We start from the raw sequence: 19,410 nt of genomic DNA on the forward strand, positions 1-19,410 counted from the left end.
GAACAAAGTCTGAGTCCTTTTTCCCCAGGCACCTAAGCCCATAATTGTATAGCCCTAAGATCTTATGCCTGCTTTCATCTGACCTTTTACTCTATGTACATGGATTGAACATAAGAGAGGAAATCTCTGAACTCTCATTATTTTACCAATGGCAGATGTGGCCTAATCTTAGTTTTATAAAATGCAACATGAATATGCTGTCACAAACATTCAATAATTACATGTTAGGGTCTTTTTTACTGCTAACTTGGAAACTGAAGAGAAAAAAACAAAATGTACATAATGTAAACGGTTCTTCAAGGCATGGAACCCACTTATATTTTAAAATCACATTATTTCTCATGTTTGCAGTTGAATGAAAATTTTTTTAAGTTCTGACGTGATTGTCAGATGAATACGATGAGCTCAATTATTCGACTTTAGAAAGTGTGGCAAAACTTAACAAGAAAAAAATTCTTTTTTTTCCCCAAAGATTTTATTTATTTATTTGAGAGAGAGAGCACGTGCACAAGAGCAGGGTGAGGGGCAGAGGGAGAAGTAGACTCCCCAACTGAGCAATGAGCTTGATATGGGGCTCAATCCTGGGACTCTGGGCCCATGACCTGAGCCGAAGGCAGATGCTTAACCGACTGAGCCACCCAAGCGCCCTAAAAAAAAAATCCTCAAAAAATTTAATATGTGCAAAATAGATAGTTGAATAAATTGTATTGCTTGAGAGTGTTGAGTTTTCTTGGATGAATCATTGGTAGGAAGTTTACCTTTTGGGGGTCACAAATCTTATAACAAATTAGTATCTTAAACTTACTCCTCTTGTAGAAATAAAATAGTGTTTAGGAAGTATCTGGGAGCTTGGGCCTTGCTAAAAATGTTTTAAAAGGTTAAAACCTAGCAATTTGCTCTCCTTTCTCCCCAGTCTTTAATCTTCCTTGGCACAGTTCTAATTGGCAGACTAGTTGTACAGCTGCTTTTTGAAACAATCCGTAACTGGGCCTCAGGGGTCCTTCTCACCCCCAGCTGGGTTATAACAGAAAAGTTAAAATACTGAACTCTATAAAATTCAGAGCTGACATTTCTTAATTTTTTTTCTTTAATAGTACAAATACTGCAGTATCTTGGAATCACACTTGTATCTAACGTGCTTACATATTATTTTGATGTTTCTATATATTTTAATGTAATATTTTGATCTTTTAATTTTATATATTACAAATGCTATATTTTCAAGTTTTCTTTATCTCAAATTCTCTGTACTTTGCAAAATTTCAATGTTTTTGCTCACTAATAAATATAATTGCTTACCAATCAAGAATATTTTATTAATAGTGTTCTTTTGTAAATCAAAACCTCAGAGAAGAGCTCCTAAAAGTTGCCTGGTAACTATTTGACTTCTTTAATTATCTTCAGAGTAACAAGTACGTGTCAAATATAAAGTACATGATGTGTCTGACAGTATAATAGCCACATCTATTGAACTGGGTCATGAAAAACCAGATCAAATAAAGAACATATATGTCCTTGCAGTTTCCATATTTCTAACATTCTGTGCAGACTCTTCAGAGGAACCTTAGCTGATATTAGAAGATGGTATTAGAAGATGATATTAGAAGATGATATTAGAAGATCCTAAAAGGGCTAATTTTACTCCTTGAAAAAGACACTTTTCTCCTTGGCTCACAAAACCAAATCACTGTAATGACCTCACATAATCTGTAACTATAGTCTGGATGTGGCCTCAGGCAGAATATTTCTCTGAGTGTAAAAAAACCAACCTTGGTTGGTTTCTCGTAGGAGGTAGGATTAAAAAGTGAGTGTGTATATTCAAAGGAACTTATGATTATAACAGATTTAAGAATATCATGGTTCATATGCTGAAATCTGTTACTTACACACTTACAGTACCAATTAGACTGATTAGAACAGTGATCCTAACCTTAGCTGTAAAGCAGAATCTACAAGGTAGATTTTAGTAAATATCCAGAGCTGAAACTCTGTTGAGACTAATTCATCTAGAATCTCTGGAGCCTGGGACTTGGGCATTAATACCCTTAAAAAAAGTGCCCTAGTGATTCTCATCAGTACCCAGGATCAAAACCACAGCATTAGAGGCTGTGCCTGGTGCTCAAGTTTCTGGGATTTTCAACTGTAGTTGTATATTAGAAATACCAAGGAAGCTTTTGTTGTTCTTACTGTTTAGTACTAACGCAGGAGTTCTGCCTCCACCAAATATACATAAATTTGTTAAAAGCCTAGCTCCCAACATAACAACAAGAAAAGCCAAATGGACTACACAAAATAAAGCTTTCTTCAACCCAGATTACTGAGGTCACAAGGCCACAACACAGATGGAAATCCAAGAACCTCCATACCATGATCCAATGGAAATGGTTTGCAAACACTGGCTAACTTACTGCAGAGGAAAAGACCCAGAATGCCCTGCTAACAAGTAAGAAGAATTGACCTCCCAATTTTAATGAACTTCTGAAGGTTTCCTGTAAGCCATAATGAGAGTATAGAATCACGGGAAGCAGTAGACACAGGGAGTTCACACCCACTCAGGGGCTCTTCTCCATGAATCTCTACTCAGTTCTCATGAATAAGACTCGGAACAGAATGGGAGCCTGGAGAGAGCCTCATTGGGTGGGGTAAACCTGGAGGAGGATGACAGGAAGTGTACAGAGCTCCACCAAGAACCTTCTCTTCTACTGTACAAAAGCTCCAGGCTGCCTGGGCAGGGGCAGAAAACCCCACTGCCCCAGGCCACAGATAAGTACCATTGTGACCTAGTGAAAAGCAAAAGAAAAAAATAACTCTCTCACTAGAGGTGGGACAATTTGGGTCCAGAAATTATACCAATACCATGGGCAGTCTCCTAACACTGGAGAAAAGCAGGACATTCTTGTCTCTCAAAAGAACCCAAGAAATAAGAGTTAGTCTGCTACCTGGAGGAGACATGGCAAAGGAAAGCACCACTTCAAAGACAAAGGCAGAGAGTACCTGCCTAACACTGAACCTGGATCATGAAAATGGATCTGCCCTTGTTCCCCTGTGTCTCCCCACAAAACCATGCTAGCAATTACCAAGTAACAAGCAACAGCAATCTACTGCTGGAAGAGGGTAAATAGTATGCAGACAGATCCACGCAGAATAAATATAAAAAATAAAACACTGCTAGCCACATTATATTCAAATAGCTTATAACCAAAGATAAAGAGTTAATCTTATAGGCAGTCATTAAAAAGAAAGAAAGAAATATCATACGCTGATTGAAAATCAACAGCAAGAATTAGAGCAGATTTCTGATCAAAAACTATGCAAACCAGAAGGCAAAAACTGACATCATTAACGTAATGACACAAACAAAAAGGCAAACCAAGATATTCTATTTAGGAAAAATAAATTTTAAAATTAAAATAAATATTTTTAGACAAACCAGTGCTAAGAAAATTCATTACCAGCATATCTGCACTATAAAAAATGTTAAAAAAATTCTTCAGACAGAAGGAATACAATATCAGAGAGAAGTCTGAAATAAAGAGCTCCAGAAATTGTCTCAATAAAGATAGAGAAGATATTTTTATTCTTATTTTGAATCACTCTATATATAATTGTCCAAGCAAAACATTTTTTAAGTTATTATTTAAATTCCAGTTAGTTAACATATAGTGTAATATTGGTTTCAGGAGTAGAATTTAGTGATTCATCACTTACATATCCAAGCAAAATTAATGGCAATGCATTGTAGATTTATTGCATATGTAAAAATAAAACACATGGCAACAATAATAATAAAGAGAAGAGGGAGGAAATGTAAACATACTGCTGTGTATACTTGTGTATATTGTATGAAGTTGTATAATATTATTTGAATGCGGACTGTGATAAAGAGATAAATAAGAAGCCAATATTGTATGTAGTTAAAATGGAAGAATAAAAAATATACTCAATAATTTTAAAAGCAGGCAGTAAAAGAAGGAAATTAGAACAGAGGACATATAGAACAAACAGAAAACTATTAGCCAGCGATCTGCTGGACTTTAAACCAACCATACCAATAGTTTCAAATGCAAATGGTCTAAATAGAGTAATTAAGAAAGAGATTATCAGATTTGATAAAAACACAAGACTCAACTATATGCTGTCCACAGAAAAGTCACTTTAAACATAAAATTATAGATTGATTAAAGGTAAAAGAATGGGAAAGGAAAACAAAAAGGAATAAAAGAATGGGAAAAAAGTGAGGGGGGATTAAATAAACTCTTCAGTTATAAAATAAATCAATCATGGGATGTACTATATGGCATAGGAAATATAGTCAATAATATCATCATAATTTTGTATGATGACAGATGGTAACTAGATTTATTGTGGGGATCATTTCATAATGTATGAAAATATCATATCACTACAATGTACACTTGAAACTAATGGGATATTGTAATTCAATTATAAATTAATAAAAATTGAATATCAAAAGCAAAAAAAAGGGAGTGTATATCACAAATATTAATTTAAATGGAAGATTGAGTATCTATATTAATAACATAGGCATATCATCAGGGATAATAAAAGTTATTCCAGAATGATAAAGAGGTCAATCTATCCAGAAGATATAATAATCTTAAACATTTTTGCACCTACTAACAGGACTTCAGAATTCATAGAGCAAAAACTATGAAACTAGTGAAATTGAAAGCAGATAAAAATAATCTACAGGTTTGGAGACTTCAATTCTTCTCTCTGTTATATATAAGTTCAAATATATGACATATGATATATATAGTTTTATATATATATGATAGTTATTTTTATGTGTCAATTTGACTGGGCTAAGGGATGCCTAGATAGCCGGTAAAATGTTATTTCTTATTTTTGGGTGTTTCTGTGAGCATCTGTCCTGAAAAGATTAGTATTTGAATCAGTAGAAGAAGTAAAGAAGTATGTCCTCACTAATATAGGTGGGCAGCATCCAATCTGTTAAAGGCTTGAGCAAAAAAGCAAAAGAAGGGTGAATTTGCTCTCTCTGCTTGAGCTGAGACATTTATTTTCTTTTGCCCTTGGACATAAGCACTCCTGGTTCACAGGATTTCATATTCAGACTGGGACTTACACCATTGGCCCATGATTTACCACATATGCAAATGTTTACTTTGGGGCTCTCTATCCTATTCATTGGCCTATAATATGTCTATATTTGTACCAGTACCACACTGTTTTGATCACTGTAGCTTTATAATAAGTTTGGAAATCTGGAAGTGTGTCACTTCCAAATTTGTTCTTTTTCAAGACTATTTTGGCTATTCAGGGTCTATTGAAATTCCATATGCATTTTAGGAGGGATTACCCTATTTCTGTGAAAAAACTCATTGGGATTTCAATGGAGATTGCACTGAACCTGCAAATTGCTTTGGATAGTATTGACATCAACAATATTAAGTGACAATGAGTTTTTGGATATGACACCAGAAACACAGGCAACAAAAGCAAATATAATATAATTTGGGCTACATGAAAATCAAATATTTGGTACATTAAAGGACACAATCAGCAAAGTGAAAAGGCAACCTAGGGAGTAAGAGAACATATTTGCAAATCAGCTATAGGATAAGAGATGAATTTCCATAATATACAAAGAATTACAACTCAAGGACAAAAAAAATCTGATTAAAAATAGGCAAAGGACTTGAATAGATATATCTCTGAAGAAGATATACAAATGGCCAATAAGCACATGAAAAGATGTTCAGCATCCCTAATCATTAGGAAAACACAATTCAAAACCAAAATGAGATATCACCTCATACCCATTAGGATGGCTACTGTCTTAAAACAAAAGCAAAAACAAAAGCAAAAAGAGAAAATAAAAGTATTGGTGAGGATACGGAAAAATTGGAATCCTTGTGCACTGTTTATGGGAATATAAAATGATGCAGCTACTGTGGAAAACAATATGATGGTTCCTTAAAAAATTAAAAATTGAATTTTCATATGATCTAACAAGACCCGTTTCTGGGTATACACCCCAAACATCTGAAGCAAGGTCTTAAAAATGTAGTTGCACATCCATGTTTATAGCAGCATTATTCACAATAACCAAAAGCTGAAAGCAATCCATGTGTCTATCAATGGATGAAAGGATAAACAAATATGGTATATACATACACTGGAATATATTTAGCTTTTAAAAAGGAAGGAAATTCTGACATGTGCTACAACATGGATGAATCTTAAGGACATTTTGCTAGGTGAAATAAGCCAGTCACAGTAAGACAAATATATCCATTTATGTGAGGTAGTTAGAATACTAAAATTTATAAAATAGAAAATAGAATTGTGGTTGCCACACTCTATTGGGGAGGGGGAATATGAGCTGTTACTCAATGGGTATAGAGTTACAGATTTGTAAGATGTGAAGTGTTCTAGAGATGGGTTGCACAACAACGTGAATATACTTAACCCTACTGACGTATAGGCTTAAAATTGGTTAAATGGTACTTTTTATGTACATTTTACTACAATTAAAATCTTATTTTAAAAAGTGCTATATCCTTTGAAATAAAGGATTAACATCTCTTTTCAGTTTTAATTATACTTTAATGTTATTACCAATAACAGACACTTCTATGTTTTAAAGGAAATGTGCAGGACCCAACTGGGAACAAATATATGAGGAGATTGTTAGATACCTAAAAATAAAGACTATGGCAAGCAGTTTCTGAAACGATTCCAATCATGCCCTCCATCGTGATATTCATGCTTTCATGTCATCCCCTCTCCTTGAGTGTGGGCTGGACCCAGAGGCTCATAATAACAGCATGTGGAGAAAGTGATAAGATGGCATTTTTAAGATTAGGTCACAAAACACTGTAACTCTCCTCCTATTTTCTCTCACAGACACTCTCTCACACACAAACTCTCTCTCTGCCTCTTCTCACTTGCTCACTCTGATGAAGCATGTTGCAATGTTTTTAATTGCCCTATGAAGAGGCTCACAGGCAAAGAATTGTGGGCCAGTAACAAGCAAAGAATTCAAGTTCTCAGACTGAAGTCCACAAAGAAATAAATCCTGTCAACATCTACATGATACCCTTGGAGATGAATCCTTTTCTCAGTAAAGCCTTGATATGACTCCTACTTTGCCTGAACCCTTGAGAGGCCCTAAGACCCAGAGGACCCAGCCAAGCTAAGCCCAGATTCCTGACCCACCTAAACTGCAAAATTATAGTTTTTTAAGCCACTAAATTTGGGGATGTTTTGCTACATCAAAATAGGAAATTACTATATGGCAAATGCCATTGAGCGAGACAAAAAAAAAGAAAAGAAAAGAAAAAAAAAAAAAAAAGGCTAGGATGCTAAGGGATTATGAAAAGTTTCAAAGAAAGCAATAATCCCCAAGGGTAAGGAGACAGGAAGAAATAATCCCTAAAAGGTGAAACTCAGCATGTTCCTGAAGTTAGAAATTAGTGATGTTCAGAATCATATTTTGGGGGAGGAAAACAAAAACCAACTACGTTTATTTTAAACACATTTTTGTCATAGTTTCTAGCATCACCATGGACCAGTCTACATGATTTCTTCCTCAGAGTGAACTAGCTCTCAATTTAGTTGATGAGATTATTTTTAAATCTACATAAACGTTATGTGTATTTGGGGTTTTGAAGCTGTGGAATGAGAAGAAATGGAAAGAATCAAAGCAGCTTTCTCAATCATTAGTAGAGATATCTGTCTCTAGTTTCTGAATGAACGCTGGGGTTGTCAAGAAACATTTGGACTGCATGAATACTATCCCTGGAATCTCACAAGAGAAAATCCAGTCCTTACTAAATGCCAGAAAGGTACATTGGTCAACCACAAAACATGATCAGCCGGTTCCATTAATCTTAAATGCCACTAAGTTCTCTGTAAATCCTTAGCTGAATTATTTATCTTCTTTGGGTTTTGCCAATGCCTGCTTTGACTAGCCAACTTTAGTGATGAGTAGGCAAAGCTTCCTTCAGTTAAACATTTTCAAATGACAAAATAAATTGTTCCATTAGATTCAGTGGCTGATCAACAGTTTATATTCTCCTACAATTGAATTGCTAAGCATTTCGAAGACATGTACATCTGAATGTGCTTTCAAATCTCTGCTTCCCCATAAACTGGGAATTAGGCAAGATACTTCACGAGCTCCATAATATGGCCAGCATGATGGAAGGACTCAGAAGGTACAAGTCCAAATCTAGCTCCATTTCTCACATACACACATACCACAAAGGTAAATAAGTAAAACGCTATATAAATGGACAACATTGTGAGCCTGTGTTATTCAAATTGCGACATGTAACTAATAACTTTAAAATTAAAATTAAATTAGGGGCACCTGGGTGGCACGGTCAGTAAGAGTCCAACGCCTGCTTTTGGCTCAGGTCGTGATCTCAGGGTTATGAGATCAAGCCTTCTGTCAGGCTCTGCACTCAGCACTGAGTCGGCTTGAGACTCTCTCTCCTCTGCCCCTCCCCCTGCGCTCTCTCCCTTTCTCTCTCTCTCTCTCTCAAATAAATAATCTTTAAAAATTAAATTATATTAAATTAAGTATTTTACTCCTCAGTAACACGAAACATTTTAAGTGTTCAATAGCCATATGAGTCTAGTAGCTACTGAATTGGGCCACAGAAGTATAGACGTTCCCATCATCACAGAAAGCTCTATTGTACAAAGCTTCCTTAAACATCACCCTTTTTGGTTTTCCTACTTTAAAAATGAAGATCAAAATCCCTGCCTGCCTCACTATATAGATAAGATGATCAAATGTGATAATTTTTATAAAAGTTCTTTACATATACACAACATATTATCATTATCATTGTTCCCATTACTTTGATTTCTTTTTTATCAGTAAAAATATGACACCTCTGGATGAATTGACAGGAGTATTCTCAGAGGCAAATATGACCAGCTTATAAAGAAGTATTTGCAAAATGTGATGTTTTATACTTATATTCATAAATTACTATTTTAAAAATATTTTCCCCAAGTTTTTATTTAAATTTCAGTTAGTTAACATACAGTGTAGTGTTAGTTTCAGAAGTAGAATTTAGTGATTCAGGGGCGTCTGGGTGGCACAGCGGTTAAGCGTCTGCCTTCGGCTCAGGGCGTGATCCCGGCGTTATGGGATCGAGCCCCACATCAGGCTCTTCCGCTATGAGCCTGCTTCTTCCTCTCCCACTCCCCCTGCTTGTGTTCCTTCTCTCGCTGGCTGTCTCTATCTCTGTCGAATAAATAAATAAAATCTAAAAAAAAAAAGAAAAAAGTGGGAGGACTTTAAAAAAAAAAAAAGAATTTAGTGATTCATCACTTCCATACAACACCCCAGTGCTCACAATGAGTGCCCTCCTTAATCCCTATCACCTGTTTAATCCATCCCTCCACCTACTTTCCTTCTGGTAATCATCAGTTTGTTCTCTCCAGTTAAAAGTCTGTTTCTTGGTTTGCCTCTGTCTCTCTTTTTTCCCCTTTGCTTGTTTGTTTTGTTCCTTAAATTCCACATATGAGAGAAATCATATGGTATTTGTCTTTGTCTCTGACTGACTTATTTCATTTAGCATAATACACTCTAGCTCCATCCACATCATTGGAAATGGCAAGATTTTATTCTTTTTTTTTTTTTTTTAAAGATTTTATTTATTTATTCGACAGAGATAGAGACAGCCAGTGAGAGAGGGAACACAAGCAGGGGGAGTGGGAGAGGAAGAAGCAGGCTCACAGCGGAGGAGCCTGATGTGGGGCTCGATCCCATAACGCCAGGATCATGCCCTGAGCCGAAGGCAGACGCCCAACCGCTGTGCCACCCAGGCGCCCCAAGATTTTATTCTTTTTATGGCTGAGTAATATTTCAAAAACAAATATAATCCAGTTAAAAATGGGCAGAAGACATGAATAGACATTTTTCCAGAGAAGAAATACAGATGGCTATCAGACACATCACTCATCATTAGGGAAATACAAATCAAAACCACAATGAGAGATCACTTCACACCTTTCAGAATGGCTAAAATTAACAACACAAGAAACAAGGATGCAGAGAAAGGGGAACCCTGTTACACAATATGGAGGTTCCTCAAAAAGTTAAAAATAGAACTACCCTACAATCCAGCAATTGCACTACTAGTCATTTACCCAAAGATACAAAAATACTAATTTGAAAGGATACATGCACCCCAATGTTTATAGCAACATTATTGACAATAGCCAAATTATGGAAAGAGCCCAAGTATCTATTGACCGATGAATGGATAAAGAAGATGCAATATATACACACAATGGAATATTTCTCAGGCATCAAAGTATTTTTAAAATCACTTTTTTAGCATTTTAATCAATGCAATTTTTACTATATTTTCTAAATATAAAATCTTCTAATAGGGTGATATTTTAAAAAATGATACTTATTGGTGTGCACATAATATTTCAATTAACAGAAGTGTAGAAGTGTGACATACATTGTTTTTAATGATATAATAATCACTTGAAAATACATTCAAATTAACAAATCATTTTAAATTAATGAATTATTAGGGTACCTGAAATTAAAACAAAATATAACTTATTGAGGAGTGGGAAATATGCAATGTACAAAATCGAGTACCTGCAACTTTTATGCACTTGAAACTTGATGTAGGTGAGCTGAATGATCACAAAATCACACCAGTACATGACCTGTTGAAACACTTTCTCTTCTTTTTTGTTTAGAAACCTGAAAAAATCTTTCTTCCATTTTCTAGTTTCTAGCAATGGTATCTTTCAGACAGGTATTTTAAGAATAATAGGTCTATTTGTTCTTCATATATAGCACTCAGAATAGAATTACTTTGCAGAATCCATTGCTGTTTTGAAGATACTGTGCCTGAAAGTTACAAACCACCTAATAAATCTAAGCAGGATCTGAGCTTTTATAACTTAGGCGCTCACCACATCTCCCAGTACTCCTGTTACTCTGCTAACATTTTGTGATGGTTAAGAAGCTAGAGAGAAAATTTTGAACACAAGTGTCAGAATAAGGTATTCTTCCAATAATATGTGCATGGGTAATACTAAACAAAAACTATTAGGTTTACATCTGTAATTAAGAATGTTGCCCACAATGCCTAGGTGGCTCAGTTGGTTAAGTGTCCAAATCCTGATTTTGGCTCAGGTCATGATCTCAGGGTCTTGAGATTGAGCCCCACATTGAGCTCTGTGCTGGGCATGGAGCCTGCTTAAGATTCTCTCTCTCCCTCTACCCCTCCCCTGTGCTCTCTCTCTAAAAAAAAAAAAAAAAAAAAAAAAATGTTGCTAACAAAAATTGATATTAATTAATATTTTGAAACTGTGCTTTTGTGGCACCTGGGTTACTCACTTGGTTAAGCATCTGCCTTCGGCTCAGGTCATGATCCCAGGGTCCTGGGATTGAGCCCCAGGTCGGGCTCCCTGCTCAGCAGAGAGCCTGCTTCTCCCTTTCCCTGTGCCTGCCACTCTGCCTCCTTGTGCTCTCTATATCTCTGTTAAATAAATAAATAAAATCTTTAAAAAAAAAAAAAAAGAAGAAGAAATTGTGTTTTTACGTTTAGTACTTCCTATTAAACCATTTGGTCATTTTAATATAATAGCTTTTATATTAATTATAAATGAACACACTTTATAATTTACATTAATCATTAATATACTTTATAATTTATAATAATAATTGAATGGCTATACTGATATATGCATTATATTAATAAAATTAACATATTAATATAAATTAATAAATTATTATATATGATATTAATTATATTACCTATCAATATGTTAAATTATTTTAACTTTGGAGACAGTTTTCCTTTGAAATTTGTTCATTCTAGGTCACCAGGAACAATTATCATTAGATATTCAAATACAATTTTTGAAAATTGCTGGAACATTTTATATATACATTATGTAAATATACTACTTATATATAAATTTATATATACATTATTTTCTTTATATATTTACTTATGTTTTATTCATAGTTCTTAAATTATGTATATATAAGTTAAAATTTTTTATTTGAATATAGTTGACACACAACATTACATTACTACCAGGTCTACAACATATTGATTCAACTTTGCTATACATTATGGTATGCACACAAGTGTAGCTACCATTTGTCACCATACAATGCTATTATAATATCATTGACTACATTCCCTATGGTGTCCCTTTTATTCCCATGACTTATTCATTCTATAACTATTTTTATAAATATATAAAATGTACATGTATGCATTCATTTGTAAAATAAAACCATGAACACAAAAAAGTGTGCTGGGTATAGATATGTACTTATACATACTCATTGCAAATTAAAATATGGGCACAAAATCAGATTTATATAGTTGAAAAGCATGTACATAAAATATTGATACCAAATAAAGATAATTATTATAGACCCCATCCAACTGGAATAAAAATGATTACTTTCTATGTCATCAAAACCATGCTTCCTAGAAAATCAATTCTAAGTACCATTTGAGCCCGAAATACATGAAGTAGTCTCGAATGTCAAATTTCATATAACTATAATAATATAAGCACTATTAATAGAAAATCACATGTAATAAAAAATCATAAGTAATATGAGATTATAGAATCATTTAACAGTGAATGTGTAAACCCAAAGTGAAAAGCTTGATGTATGTTTTTTTTAGTTTTGTATAAGTAGGTTATATACTTTGTCTATTTTCACATAGGTGGCACCCAAAGGAATATGACCCCTTTTCAATTCTATATTACTATAATTTTATTAATATTATCTTAATGTATACATAGTAAAAACAATTTCTGTATAATTTTGAGGAAATCATAAATTCTATAGGACTCCAGTTAGCAGAAAATAGATTAAAAAACAAACAAATAAATACCAAACAACCCTGAAATCTCACAAAGAAAAAGACTTAAACAAATAGATTTCAAATTCTAGTTCTCTCCAACATTCCCACTGAAATGATCAAAGGCTTAGATCATGTGTGGCAGGATAATATTTATACGTTGCCTGTGGATTTACCCTTCTCCTTCCATATCCAGAAAGTAGCTGGGCTTTGTTTTTTTTTTTTTTTTTTTTTGTTTTGTTTTTTTTGCCACAGATTTTGGATGACCAGATAAAAGTTAAAAGTGCTTCTTCTCCTTTTGTGCAATTTTAAGCTTAGCAAAGAGGACACGAGGATTTTGAGGGAAATGGAGGGGAAAGGAGAATTTAGAAGCAAATAGATGGGAAGGACTGATACTGAGAAGGGGGCTGACTAATCTGTATCCTTGGAAAACCACAGTACCCCAGGGAGAAGGCAAGACCTCAAGGGAACACAGTATCAAACACAGGTCTAGAGCTTGCTGTGTGTGAGGCTCTGTTTGGAGAACTTCACTTGCATCTATTCATTTAATCCTCACAAAAAATATTCTGAGATCACATATTAGAATTTACATTTTACAGATAAAAGAACTGAGGCAAAGAGAAGTTATATAATATACAATGCCACACAACTAATAGTAGGGATGATATATGATTTGTAACTGTTTGGCTCCACTGTCTGCATTCATCCACTGGACTCTTTCACTGCTAATGGCTGTATGGATACATGGTATCTCGTTGGCAAAGCCCTCACTATTGTAGCATTAAATTAAGTCCCAGAAGAGTCTGTCTCTCTGAAGGTGATATTTGGGTGGATGGTAATTGTTAGAATATAAGAATTTCTGAGATTAAATTTTCCACTGGCCTGGTAGAACAGGGGCTTAGAAGTATAATTATGTTAATTTAAAACAAAATTCGTAAAAATGTCAATATTCCTACACACTTTCTGACAGATAATAGTATGCAAGAAACTTTGAGTACTTTAGGCAAGATATAATACAGAAACAACCAGACCAGGTGATAAGCCAACAACCACCACTCACCAATTCAAGACACTACTGGCCTCAAGTATGTGAAGCAGATTCCAATACAAATGCACTCCTTTTAGAACGAGTTCTCAACATTTGCTACAACATGGACGGCACTGGAGGAGATAATGCTAAGTGAAATAAGTCAAGCAGAGAAAGACAACTATCATATGATTTCTCTCATCTATGGAACATAAGAACTAGGATGATCGGTAGGGGAAGAAGGGATAAAGAAAGGGGGGGTAATCAGAAGGGGGAATGAAACATGAGAGACTATGGACTATGAGAAACAAACTGAGGACTTCAGAAGGGAGAGGGGTGGGGGAATGGGATAGACCGGTGATGGGTAGTAAGGAGGGCACGTATTGCATGGTGCACTGGGTGTTATACACAACTAATGAATCATCGAGCCTTACATTGGAAACCGGGGATGTACTGTATGGTGACTAACATAATATAATAAAAAATCATTAAAAAAAAAAATGCACTCCTTTTAGAATCTCTAGGATCAGGGATGAGAAGTCTCTGGAAAAGATGGGAGGTAAAAATCTTGATTCAACTATGGCCTTGCTGAAGGTCACAGGTGCCCGAGATGACACAGAGTAAGGACCCTGTGTTGGCATATATTGCTCCTTGCTTATACTTAGGGAAGCTGGACTTACTAGGCAAAGAGGTCTGGATGTTTGTTTTTCTAATAAGTAGGGTTAAATGAACTTCTGAGAGAATAGGAGCAATGTCCTAACCAAATTCTAATGGTACAGTTAAAATACAGACAGAACAATGCCATGCCTGCTGCTATAACTCCATGATTGTCTAGCTCCCTAAGTTAAGGCTCTTCAGATTTAAGGGTCTCTGAACTGGAAAAGAAAATTAGAGTGAAAATAAACATTTTGCTTCTACTTCATTTGGGTGTAACTGATTAAAACTAAAACAAACCCAATCTCTGAGATGACCTTTCTCAAATTTCAATGAAGTACAACTGCAGTGAGTTAGCAAGATAAAAAAAAAAAAAAATCACTAACTAAAAGTAGACAGGCAACTATAGGGAGCAGAAAGAATGGAGAACAAGGAAAACACAAACAAACAAAAAAACATTATCTGCATTTTAGGTAGGAACACCCCAACCACCTTTCTTTGGAGAGGCGAGGGGGGCTAGGAAGTGGCTTAAACAGAAATTTGTTTTCTCACAATTCTGGATAACTAGAAGTCAAAGATCAAGGTGTTGGCAAGGTTATTTCTTCTGAGGCCTTTCTCCCTCTACATGGTCATCTTCTCCCTCTGTCTTCACATAGTTTTCCTCTGTATTGGTCCATCTCTGGCTTTAAAGTCTTTGAAAAATGGTCTGGAATTTCTTCCATGTCTGATTGTACTCCCCTCCCCATCAATTTCATAGCTCTTGGAAGTCCAAAGGTTTCCCAAGGATCTATGCTACTGGTAAGGAGTCTACATTCTCCTTGCTTTCTCTGTCCCTTACATTATTTACTGGCCCTAACACATTGGACCTAACATAAAACATGACTTAGTCATTCCATTTTCAAACAAACAGACAAAAATTAGTCAAACTGATCAATCAAAAATCTATATGCTGAAAATGTGCTAGAGCCCCACCAGAAGGTCATGATGACTGTCTCAGAACTATCTATAATCTCCTTGATTTTCTCCACTGCTCCTCTCACAAATTACAATTCAGCAATCATTCCTTGTTTCCTGAGCATTCCCTTAGGTTCTCACACACAGGCAAAATATTTTTCAAAAGAGTTTTCTCTCTAAGAGGAATTCTTGTGCCAGCTGTTCACAAAAACAAATGTTTCACCTCAGATGAAAAACATGATAACGGATGTAAAAACTGTAATGGAGGGAGTGTACAGAATATTGGATATTGTAGAAACCCACACGAGTAAATTAAATGTCAATTTCAAGAAATATTTCACCAAATACTTAAGAAAGAAGAAAAAGAGAATATAAATTATGAGAGCAAGGAAGGCACATGGAAAGTACCCTAAAATACAATTTGCAGTCCAGACTGCAGTCAAGAACAAGATGAAAATCAATGATCAAGAAGTAATAAAATGAATTTTTCTGGGGTGAAGGAACACTTGAATCTGGCGATCAAGATGGCTTAAAATCTACCATGCAACATAAATACAGAGAACACCTCAACTTTGTACTTAACCCTGTAGGAAGTCTTAAATGTCATGGATAAAGAAAACAAAATTTTCTAAGTATTTTCAGAGGGACAAACACATATCCAATTCATGTTAAACTATATACACACGCACACACACACATATATTGATGGCAGAGAAGAGGGACACACACACACACACACACACACACACACACACACACATTTATTTATCCTTCAATCTATAATACATAAGTTGTGGCACCAAAAGTACATTGCCAGAAATACAAGAATTTCAAAATGCAATGTGACATAAAAAAAAACCAAAAAACAAAAAAGCAAAAAACAACAGCAACCAAAAAACCAAACTATTAACAAGGTAATCTAGGTGACTTAGAAATTAATCACTTAAAACCTTGGTAACAAAAGCAAAGACTTCTCTTTCCTAAAAAATGAAGTAATTCTCTACTCTTTCCACTAACTATAGTAAAAAATGGAGAGAAGAAGACAGACTGGCAAGGGACCTTGTCATCCAGGAAATAACAGTGCCGAGTCTGTGTGTTTTCTTTTACCTTTATATATTGCAGACTTGGTGTTACAAAAGCCAGTAACTTATAAATGCCAATGGGCGCAGGCAATAAAAGCCCTGACAAAAGTTTGCTCCTGTTTGGTTTTAAAAGGATCATAAAAGGAACAGTCTAGCAAGATTTAAAACAAACAAAAACTTTTAGAAAACAGCTACTTTATTCAGACAGCACAGAAAAAATTGTGGCCCACCTCTACTCACACCAGCAAATGCCAAGGGTGTAGCCTAGACTTCTACTCTCCACTAGTTATAAAAATTTGCCCTTCCTCTCTCTAGGCATCCTCATGAAAGTGACATTGTCTTTAAATCCTGCTGGCAACCCCTGATGCACCACCATGATGCCCAGGAAAGATAGGGTGACCCAAAACTCCAGATAGTTTCTTGAGATCATCCAACTTTATTTATTTATTTATTTATATTTTATTTTATTTATTTTTTTGAGAGCGATTGAGAGCAGAAGGAGAGTGACGGGGAAAAGCACACTCCCCACTGAGCAGAGAGCCCGACATGGGCCTCGATCCCATGACCCTGAGATCATGACCTGAGCCAAAGGCAGACGCTCAATCAACTGAGCCACCCAGGTACTCTGAATTCATTCAACTGTTAAATCAATAGCCAAAATGCTTCATTGTGAGAGCAGGCAACATGTGTTCCAAGCAGATGCAGAAAATCCACATGTCCCTCCATGGGAAGGCTGTGGTGCTGACGGGCAAGAACACCAGGATACACAAGGCCATCTGAAGGCATCTGGAGAATAGCCCTGCTCTGGAGAAACTATTGCCTCACATCAAGGGGAATGTGGGCTTAATGTTCACCAAGGAGGACCTCACTGAGATCAGGGACATGTGCTGGCCAAGAAGGTGCCAGCTGCCACCTGTGCTGGTGCCATAGCCCCATGTAAAGTCACTGTGCCAGCCCAGAACACTGGTCTGGGCCCCGAGAAAGCCTCCTTCGTCCAGGCTTTAGGCATCACCACTGAAATCCTGAGTGATGTGCAAATGTTTAACACTGGAGACAAAGTGGGAGCCAGCAAGGCCATACTGCTAACCATGTTGAACATCTCCCCCTTTTCCTTTGGGATGATCATCCAGTAGGTGTTTGACAGGGGCAGCAACTACAACCCTGAAGTGCTTGATATCACAGAGGAAACTCTGCATTCTTGCTTCATGGAAAGTGTCCCCAATGTTGCCAGTGTATGTCTGCAGATAGGTTATCTGACCATTGCATCAGTGCCCCATTCTACCATCAATGGATACAAGCAGGTCCTGGCTTTGTCTGTGGCAACTGACTACACCTTCCCACTTGCTGAAAAGGTCAAGACCTTCTTGGCTGATCCATCTGCACTTGCGGCTGCTGCCCCTGTGGCCACCACCACCACTGCTGCAGCCCCAGCCAAGGCTGAAGCAAAGGAAGCATCAGGGGAGTCAGACGAGGATAGGGGATTTGGTCTCTTTCACTAGTCACTGAAAGCAACGGATTCCGCCAACTTTATTTGTGAAATAAGGAAATAAAGGCTTACTTCCCTTAAAAAAAAATAATTTGCCTAGCTCTCCTGTCAATTAAGATGGATCAATTAAGTTTGACTGATGAGCCAGGACTTTTATCCTTGCAGAATGAGTGGCAACTAGGCTGTCTTTTTCTAATTTGGCATCAGTAGAGACCATGTGGGAATCCTGTACTTCTATCTCTACCTGAAGGTAACAGGGTACTTGCTCTTGACTGAGGTGGTCTCCGTAGATAGTCAGGACTTTATCACTACTCAGGAGTAAAGAGAAGTTGCCTCCTCTAGAGACAAAGGAGCTTGAGTAGGGAATCGGGACTTTCACTGTACCCTGGTAGTACTGAGCAGTACTCTTCCCTCAACTGCCAGACTAGTGTCAAAGAAGGCTAGCTAAACCAAGATTTAAATGAGATCCAAAGTCTTATATGTAGTCCCCCAAAGATCTAGGACTTAATTAAAAAATCTCTTGACAATCGGAAGGAAGGGAAGATAAGGGGGGGGTGGTAAACAGAAGGGGGAATGAACCATGAGAGACTGTGGACTCTGGGAAACAAACTGAGGGCTTCAGAGGGGAGGGGGGTGGGGGACTGATTTAGGCCGGTGATGGGTATTAAGGAGGGCACATATTGCATGATGCACCGGGTGTTATACACAAATAATGAATCATGGAACATTGCATCAAAAACTGGGGATGTCCTGTATGGTGACTAATATAACAAAATAAAAATTATAAAAAAAAAAAAATCTCTTGACATACAAAGAGCCAGGAAGATCTCAACTTAAATGAGAAAAGGTAACCAACAGATGCCAACACTTAGTGATACAAATGTAGAAATATCTGACAAGAATTTTAAATCATTCATCATAAAAATGCTTCTATGAGCAATTATGAACATATTTGATATATTTTTTAAAACAGAAATTCTTAGCAAAGAAATAGAAAATATAAATAAGAACCCTGAAGGGAGAACAATTTAAATTATACAATTTGAACAGAAAGAATATAATTTGGAAAATAATGCAAAAATAGGGACTCAGGGATCTGTGGGACTATTACAAAAGATCTAACAAACATGTTATCAGAGTTCCAGGATAAGGAGAAAAGGGCAGAGTTGGGAAAAGTATTCAAAGAAAAAGAAGTTGAAAACTTCCCCGAATTAGACATACATTTAAGAATTTAAGAAACTGAGCAAATCCCAAACAAAATAGACCCAAAGAAATTCATGCCCAGACATGACAGTAAACTTTTGAAAATTAAAGGAAAAGAAAAATTTTGAAAGCAAA

At 36.0% G+C, this 19,410-nt stretch overlaps 1 pseudogene; it reads left to right on the forward strand.

Annotated features, from left to right (window-relative positions):
- The first annotated feature begins 14,475 nt into the window (after window positions 1-14,475).
- On the forward strand, window positions 14,476-18,085 carry LOC113268260 (60S acidic ribosomal protein P0-like; annotated as a pseudogene).
- Window positions 18,086-19,410: the final 1,325 nt, after the last annotated feature.

The sequence above is a fragment of the Ursus arctos genome, unplaced genomic scaffold (assembly GCF_023065955.2).
Source record: "Ursus arctos isolate Adak ecotype North America unplaced genomic scaffold, UrsArc2.0 scaffold_8, whole genome shotgun sequence".
Classification (NCBI taxonomy): Eukaryota; Metazoa; Chordata; class Mammalia; order Carnivora; family Ursidae; genus Ursus; species Ursus arctos.